Source organism: Notothenia coriiceps, unplaced genomic scaffold (assembly GCF_000735185.1).
Source record: "Notothenia coriiceps isolate Sejong01 unplaced genomic scaffold, NC01 NC01_scaffold00024822, whole genome shotgun sequence".
NCBI classification, from domain to species: Eukaryota; Metazoa; Chordata; class Actinopteri; order Perciformes; family Nototheniidae; genus Notothenia; species Notothenia coriiceps.
The window spans coordinates 43536-52749 of record NW_011357523.1 but is presented as its reverse complement, the minus strand read 5'-3'; the positions used below and the strand labels follow the sequence as shown (position 1 = coordinate 52749).

General features: G+C 41.9%; 1 long non-coding RNA gene across 1 annotated transcript; it reads left to right on the top strand.

Moving 5' to 3' along the window:
• Positions 1-9: 9 nt before the first annotated feature.
• On the top strand, positions 10-2626 carry LOC104955773 (uncharacterized). The gene is made up of 2 exons (XR_799483.1): positions 10-82; positions 2105-2626. It is a non-coding gene; the product is annotated as an uncharacterized lncRNA (long non-coding RNA).
• The last annotated feature ends 6588 nt before the right edge of the window (positions 2627-9214 follow it).

The window sequence follows — 9214 nt, the reverse complement described above, 5'->3', positions numbered from 1 at the left end:
ACCCACCCACCTGTGGGAATAGAGCAATTGGAGGCGGAAAAGACCCACACTATTCTGTCCCCTTCTCTCTGAGGGGATTTCAGTGAGTTTTGACCTTGCCTGTGTGTTTCCTCCACTAATGCTGCTGGTTATTGATGACTCCCTGACCCAGATTCACACACACACACACACACACACACACACACACACACACACACACACACACACACACACACACACACACACACACACACACACACACACACACACACACACACCTCCAACCTCTCCTCCCCTTCAGATTAGGATCGCCTCACACACACACTCCTACAGGAGATGCAAGAGAGGGATTGCGTCGGATAGCATCGCTGCGCAGTGCCAGCAATTGATCGCTGTTGTTCCTATTTTCCTTCCTTCCTCCTACATTCTTTATCTGGAGCCGGCCTCTCATGTTTTCAGTTGTCTGGGCCGTTAGCGATCCTCGGCTCTTATCGGTGGCAGCTCTGTCGACAGGAGCACATTGGCCCAGGGTTTATCTTAGTGGAGGCATTAGCAGCTTGTCGGGGAACGAGCCACACTACCTCGAAGCCACCTGTACCCAACATAAAGCCGATAGAAAACATGAGCAGCTCAACTTTCTTAATCTTTTATCTCACGTTTTTCTTTGTTTCTCACTTTCACCATCCACAGATATGATAGATAGGATGATTGATTGCATTCTTGAAAAAGAAAGAGACCCAGATGTGTTGCATAACATGATTTCTTACCAGATTACGCGTCACAATATTAACAGACACGAGGTATCTTCTGTGTTCAACCCTCGCCCCCTGAGTACATTATGCACACTGCCTCCTTAATCCAAACTTAAAGAGGATTTTCCCACATTTGAGGGGAATAAATACCCACTTTACTTACTAGTCAGCCATTATATAGCCAGAGAGAGAGTGGGAAGACAGTGTGTGCACAGAATTAAAATAGTGATCAATGTATGTCTGGAGGTGAGAACAGAAACAGCTGTTGGCTTTGTGCAGCGATGTTTTAATCTCAGCAAGGATTCTCTCTTTCCTGGATAGACGGAGAAACACACTACAAACCGTACATCCCTGTTAGAAATCTGTACATATTTTCATGGCAAACTCTTTTAACTAATCCTTTAAATTCTTCTTCCTTTAAAGCTGTACTTTGGCTACATTTCCCCTCATATACTTTCACACACGCCTACACATGACATTTTAAAAACCATCCATCTCTTTTCTGTTAAGGGAAGGTAAAAATAAAATGTACATAACATACATCACTCGGTACTAAGAGGCAGCATTCTCGAGGTGCCAAAAATTAAAGCATCAGACATTGAATTCAGAACTTTCTAATGAAAGTTTGAGTGGACCTCTGATAGGGCATTACTCCTATTCAAAGCCTTCATCCTCCCCTGTCATGTCTCTATTGTGTCCATGTCATTGTGTCAGAAATATATTTTGTGAATCAAAGTAAGAGTTTATTGTAAAGATATGCTTTTGTATGTTCTTAATGGAGCCATTATGTGTGAACATCCATAATAACCCCCTGCCAGCCCTGCCATTATGATACGTATGACAATATATTTTTTTGCTCTCAGTCATGTTGTTTAAAACTGCACTGAAGATGTGTCAGAAATAGTCATCTTAATGTATTTTGCATTGTGACGTCCCCTTTTTTCCAAATGGTGTATCATCAGTGTCATTAAGTGACCACTAGATGGAAGCATCCTAAACACAACTCTTCCCAAAGCCAGTCACCTTCAACTTGCTTAAGTTTGGAGATGACATCATCCGATAAGGAGGGTCACAATATTTAGGCATTTAGCCTTCGCCGCACACATGTTGCTGGGAGATGAGGGAAAGAGGATGACATACTGACAAATCCAAAGTGTGTAAAGACAAGATTCAAGTGTGTTAAAGAAGTATAGCGTCCGGATTAGTAAAGCAGGTTAAAATATGCAGATATGAAATGATTTGAAAAAGTTGTATTGTGAAGTTTCTTGACATTCCCTGACTTTTACCAGATTTCCAATAACTTTTTATTTGTCCTCCTCGCCTGTTCCCAAAAGTCTCTGAGCAGTCAAACTTTACATTTATAATATCTTTAGGAATTCTGCGGTGAGGCAGCGGCCCAAATGTGATCCGGCCCGAGCGCCTCTCCGTCCTGGGAGCAGAGCGGAGGCAGAGACTCCGTAATCCACTCCGCTCGCCTCCTCCGCCCAGATGAACTCTGACAGCTGGGCCATTTACAACTGCAGGCCTTCCTGCACTCCTAGTGCGCTTCCAGATTTTTTTTTGTGTGCAGGAGGGACGGGAGGAAGGCTCAAGGGTATCTGTGATCTAATCATTACACCATCTCCTCACCCCGGCGACCCCACTGCATCCATCTCTCTGTCGACTCCTCTCCCTCGCTCTCTCTCACCTTGTCACTTCCCTTCTCTCTCCCTCTCTTTACTGCTCTCTTCCCCCATCTATCTTTCATCCAATCTCTGTCTTTCTCTCTGTATTCTGGCCCTCACCCCGATGCTCTGTAGGCTGTAACTGCTGTATTGGCGGGAGGAAAATAGAAGAGGCAATTCTCTATAAACTAAATGAGGACTGCTTTTAAATTTGACCGCAAATTCATAGAGCGAAATAAAAGCAATTAGAGAATGAATTGGTTGTCACCTCTGTCCTCTCATCCTATGGAGTGTGCACAGATTCTGTCTATATGCAGAGGCACACACCGTGTACGTGTGAAGAAATGTTCTGACAGGATTTAGGGCTGAGCAAGTCTTAGCCCAGCAGGGGTTCAGGATACAATCTCCTCCACCAACATGAGGACATTTGTGTAGTAACCTGAGCAGAAACAGCATACTATCACCCATACATGAAGGAAATGTGTCTTTCTTGCAGCGCTCAAAATCCACCCTTAATCCAATGACAAGTCACCCCCCCCCCTTCCCTCTCTGTGTATTATTGCTCCCTCCTGACTGAAGTTTGCATTCTGTGTCCCCGCTCCATGTTCTGTGATCCCCTGAAGCCAAAGATGTACTTCCTGTACACTCAGTGTTGTGTCAGAACCACGGTACCGACCGCTGTGGCCTAACTCTAAAACCGTGCAATCTCAACTGTGTAGCATTACCGTGTATTGTTGCTGTACCATACTGTAAAATATGTACATAGCATATAATAAAGATATACATTGCTTCTTCTAATGTGTAGTCATTTTATTAAATATACTTAAAGAGGACATATTCAGGTTCATATTATTATTCTGTGCCTCTACTGTGACATGTCTCCATGCTTTAATGTTCAAAAAGCTCTTTATTGTTCTCATACTACCTGTGCTGCAGCACCTCTTTTCACCTTCTGTCTGAAACCAGAGCCCAGTCTGCTCTGATTGGTTAGCTGACCAGCAATGTTATGAACGCTTAGAGATGTCCCGGCCTTTAGCCTCTCACGTACTGTGTTTTTAGAAAAAAACTGAAGACAAAGAGTAACCATGTAGTCAACATAAATTGTATGTAATTTCTAATAAGGATTTTAAACGATATTTCAAATAAAAAACCCTAAGGGAATGCAGGAGCATATTGTGCTGGGTGCTACATTTGATGAGTCATGGTAATGATGAATTATAATGAAGAGTTATTGAAAATGGTAGCCTTCAAATTACATATTTCAATGAATAAACCCTTTTATACAAAACCATAATGACACCTAAAAGGCATTTTCAACCTTTCCGACTCTAATTATAAAGCATTCCTAGATTGTTATTAAATGCTGACGTCATTATGTGTAGGTTCAGGATCGCAATGCAGTTGGGAACCCTTTGAGTAATTCAGCATTTTGTCTTTTTAGTGGTCTAATATCTGTGAGCTCAGCAGGCTCAGAAGGGACTTCCTGGCTAAACTTAGGACTCAGTCCTTGAAATGTCGTAGTGCTCATTAAATAGCTGCCGTGGTGCTACTGCCGTGTTTTGTTGCTATTCCCTCCACAGGACTTAAATAACCTGCAGCCAGTGGGGTGCTGCTTCTCATTAGCTCATTGGCTAATACATGTGAGTGTGATTGAATGTTGGGATAACGTGCAGGTCCTGTTATTATAACAAGGTGTTAATAACAAACCAAGTTAACCAAAACCTCCAGTCCAAACATAGCAAATTAAACTCAATGCAAAAAAGGGGACACTGAAAAACTGCAAGTAAGATGCACACCTTACTAAGTTAATGCTTATGGTTGCTTTCTCGTAAAAAATGATGCATGAGTGCAGGTCGTGTGGTTACGTGGGGGTCTCCTCTGCCATCTGGAGTCTGACTACCTGCCGGGGCTAAAGTTAAACTGACCAAAAGGATCACTGGTGGCCCAACAGGGGTGAAGAGACACTGTACTGAACACCCACCAGTCGGGCTTTATTTTTTTGGGCCGGGCAGTCTGGATCCAGCATTCTCTCTCTCCCCCTCCCCCCCCTCCTCCAGCTGGGGCCGGACCTCCAGTGTGACAGATGGCTGGAGAGACGGTGACATCAGCCCTCTTCTCAGCACTCAGAGATTGTTAGGATAAACTTTCTGGACCGCTGCAGTCCTCTCTGATATGAAATGGATTTTGAAGATGAGCAAAGAGTTCTGTGTTGTTGACACTGATAATACCAGAAGCTCTTGTCACTGATAATACAGGAGCAGGGGCGGCTGATAGTTACAGCGAGGCTGCTCCCAAATCAGAGAGGGCCTGGCACAGTCTACAAAGTACATACTGAGACCCTTCCTGCGTGACACAGTCTGTCAGAGGGGGGGTTAAGGGGCTCAGGAGCGCCCCCTCCCAAGCATCTCCTTATGACATTCCAATGAGTCCTAACAATAAGTGCAGATGAAATCAGTGCATTTCACACTCCTAAATTGGATGCTTTTCCAAACCAGCTAGCTATCCTAGATCTAATTGATCTCAAATGTACGGATAAAGCATGGAGCACAAATGAATTTGTTTCATAGTCAGAGGTTGGTATTAAAGAGAGCAGCATTAATAAGGTGAATACAAATAGATGTAAAATGGTCACGGGTAAGGACGAATGTATATCTATCAAAGGGGTTAACACGTGCGATGACACAACATAAATGATGTTTGGAAGTAGACGTTCTTTCAGAGGATTCCTGGCAGCATACATGATAGCATATTGAATACATGTCTGTGAAAGCAAACTGTCTTGAACATGAATAAACACCAGTGAAGACCATTGCAACAAAATGGCCTGCTCAGTTTACTCTCTTGTTTTAGTTTAGCACTGCAGTCATCCCTCCACGCTCCTTTCCATCTCCCTGCAATTCATCTAATCTGTCATGTTTTGACTTCTTCGACTGCACTCCATATATCCCAGTCTATTTCTCACTCATGCTTTCTCCAGGTTTATCGCTGTCTTTTGGGGCAATGAGGGAGCCATCATCATTGCCAGATGGTATAGCTGCTGTGTGTAAATATCAAGCAGCACTCTTTCCCCCCTTGTTTTTCCTGGAGACTATCAGCACTGCATAAACACTGAGGCGCTGTCTACGGAGCACACTCAGACAGCTCATCACCATAAAACACACACACTGGTCCATTCAGAAACACACAAACACTCCTGTACCTTTACAGGTTGCAGCTACATTATCATAGCCTTTGGTTTATTCTCATACATATGCAGTCTTGCAAAGTTGATTCAAGAGAGCGCATGTCGTCCACAGCGCTGCATGTTGACATGGCTCGGCATTTCTCAGCAGCCAAGTGTGATTGCATTCCAACTGGCAGTGGCATAAAATGAAAGCATACAGTCATGCATACTCTAGTGCACTTTTTAGAGCTGCAGTTCTTCGTCATAGCCTTATTTTTTATTCACACATACAAAAAAGAGCAGTGTCCCTAACACACATATGCATAGACACACTTCAGTAACATATGGTGCCACACACATTGCCTTTGATAATATTCTGCATCATAACACAGTTCAAAAGTATAATTTAATTTGATGAAAGGCAGGTAACATTATACTTTCCATATGAATTCTGCTCATGAGGGGGTACAAAAACGTCAAGTAGTTGTCCTTCAAAATTCAGTTTCAAGGTCAACAGGTACCTGCCGGACAGCTGAAGTTTGAGTCAAATACAAGCTTAACAAAAGCATCCAACATGCGTTACAAGTGTGACTGATACTTGTTATATTCAGTTTGAGCTGTAAATAAATACTCTGGTGTGATGACACCCTTTGTTCCACTCTCTAGTTTGTTCCCTGTGTGCATGCATTGAAGGAAAAAGTGAAATCTGGAGGTGTGTATGTAGGTGTTTGTTTCTGTGACCCACATTTGTTAGCCATACTATCACAGAATACTCTTTATTATCATCATATGAGTGACACATCATTAGCAGCTCTCGTGTCGCTGCATAATGATGCGTATGCCTGACATTCTGCAGGAGCTATGTCATTAGTTACCTGTAGTTTGCATTGTCAGTGTCATGTTTGCACAAGGACACGGAATTCAAAAACTACGCATGAGAAAAAAATTGAGTGATATGAGCTGGTGCATTCATATATTGCATGTGATTAGGGGAACAGCTGGCACAGGTAACATAACACATACAAAGTATAGGTGAACAAATAATTAACCAATCCTTTCTATATGTATAGCAATCCATTTTGACATATAGAAATATAGAAAACAGGAAAAAGTCTTACGCAGGTAAGGAAAAATATGTATTTGGGTTTCTTCTTTTTGTACAGAGAGCAGATTGTGGAGGCTTCAAATAATGTGTTGATTTCACCAGAGCAATTTCTTAAATGTCATTGACCTTGAATTTTTCTGAATTTAGAGTTTCACCTCAAAACATTTTATTGTACAATTAAATCTCACACATCTTAAAACAACTCAATCAGTGTCCGGATGACTTCCAAAAGACCCTTATTTGCTCTATTGTTGGAAAATAGATGAAAAGGCTCAAATGTCCCATCCTGCGTGAGCAAGATTTAAATATTTTTCCCCACATTAATATAATATCACTTCAAGGCACCACTAAAATAGACATATATGGAATTAGCCTATGTTTTATGTTATTTGACAATGTGGAAAGTGTTATCAGAACACTTAAGGCAACGTTTGAGACATATTGGAAACATACAGTTAAAATGGGGTAACTTAACTTCAGCTGCCCTTTTGTTTTTATTCCAGTAGATTTTAAGTTTGACTTGTGCTCCAGTGAAATTCAAACCCAACCGAGGAACTTCCACTGGTGCCGGTGATTCTTCCGTCCCCCGCGGTTTATTCTGGAGTGTGGAGCTCACACTGATCCACTTCAATTTAGCAGAGGAGATGAGGAAACCATCACTCTGCATGGAAAGCTGCTGTCTCGGTTACATTTCATTTGCCCCTCTGTTCCAAATGCATTAGCTCATCGGGCCTTGTGATATTGAAGTGGGACTGGAATACTTTCCGGCATCGTACACTTCGAGTTACAAGATCTCCAGGGCTGGAACAACCACCACAGACAGGCAGCATGACGAGCCATTTGTTTGACGTATCAATTATCTATATGACTTTAACGTTTGGCATGTTAACTGCTCGTCCGTAATATTTGGTGTGGAGCAGCATGTGAAAGATTTTGATTTGGGGTTTAACATTATGTGTGAGCCCAACACATGCCCCAGTGCATCTTGTTTAAATCACCAGATACTTTTATTTTAAGTGCTGCTGGGGAGCTTCACATCCATTATTTATCTGGATCGTTGTGCAATGCATAGAAATGGCCGTTTACAGTACGTTTGTGTGTTTAAATCTGGAGCCCTGTGCTGGCTTTCTGAGAGATAATAGGGTAAAGGGTTTTGAGTGTTAAGGTCAAAATGCAACCAGCAATTTTTAGTCTGATGGAAAATATCAATATTAATAAATAACAATTAAAAATGTAATCTGGACCTCAGCCATTGTGTGAGCCAAAAAAGGGAGAACTGGCTTTTCATACTCTTCCCACCGGAAATAACACATATGGCAAATAGACCAAATTAGAGTAATATAGACTATGTATGACCAAATATGCTGAATTTATAAAAATAAACTATATGAAAGGAATTTAAACATAAAAGCAACAATGACAGTATGTTGAGGATCTTTAATATACACAATCAATGTGAGCTGTGTGAATGTGTTCTATTTGGCTGCAGCCGTTGATTCGACTTTAACTCTATACTGTGGCTCAAATCATAACTGTGGCTAGAGGGACTTTAGCTGATAGTATACACCCATGCAGTCCTCTATATTATGTATGCAGACCCCCGTTTCCTCCGTGTGGCAGAGGGATGATGGAAATGTGGGAGGCAGAGCTTCTATTTTAGGGTCTTTGAGTCGCTATCACTCGTTGCTTGCCTCCCTCTTTCCCTCCTAACCTCAACTGGCAATCGTGCCATTCGCAATGTGCCCATTCCCCAGTGTCCCCTGAAGCACCTCCAGATGTATTCAGCTCTCATTTGTCATTCCTGGGAATGTGGTGGCGTCAGCAGTTATGTCCCAGCCTCCACTGATGGCGCGGCACCACCACTACGAGAGTTTCAACCCGCCTGGGGTCACCCTACTCCCTTATTACAGTTTTATACCTTCAGAGTGATGGATAATGATGATGCTGTTGCCCTATTTAGTCTACTGTGGCAAGCACACTCACGCATTGACTGCTCATTCAGTTGCATTTCATTTATGTGCCGGCTCACTTTTCATAGATCTGTTAGCTACGTCTGTCCATTCAATTCCACATCTGAATGTGCTGAGAAGGTTTTCTTGTTATTAATTGGTGCATGCAAACATTGTATGGTGCCACTTAAAGCAAATTTTTCCTTTTTCATATCAAATATATAACATTCACAACTCCTTTTATATTGTGTCCCAGTAAGTCAAGATTTCAAGACGTCAAAAAATCTTGTGAAAAACCTCAAGTCATTTGTGTGACTTAAATGTAAATATCAAATGCCTAAGAACCATAAGTGCATTTACATCCAGAGCCGACCTGACAGATGGCCTTACAAACACAGCATGCAATATATTCAACATTTATACATTCATTTGTGAATGCAACAGTTCCGTGTGGATACACATATAGTGTGATCTAATAGTGAACAAGTTAAATCAGAATGTATGGTTACATTTACACCAAGCCATTGTTTTCTGTTACTAATTCAATTCTGTTCACAAAACCAGAGAAATTATGAATTTTAATCAGACGGAGGGAGATGTTG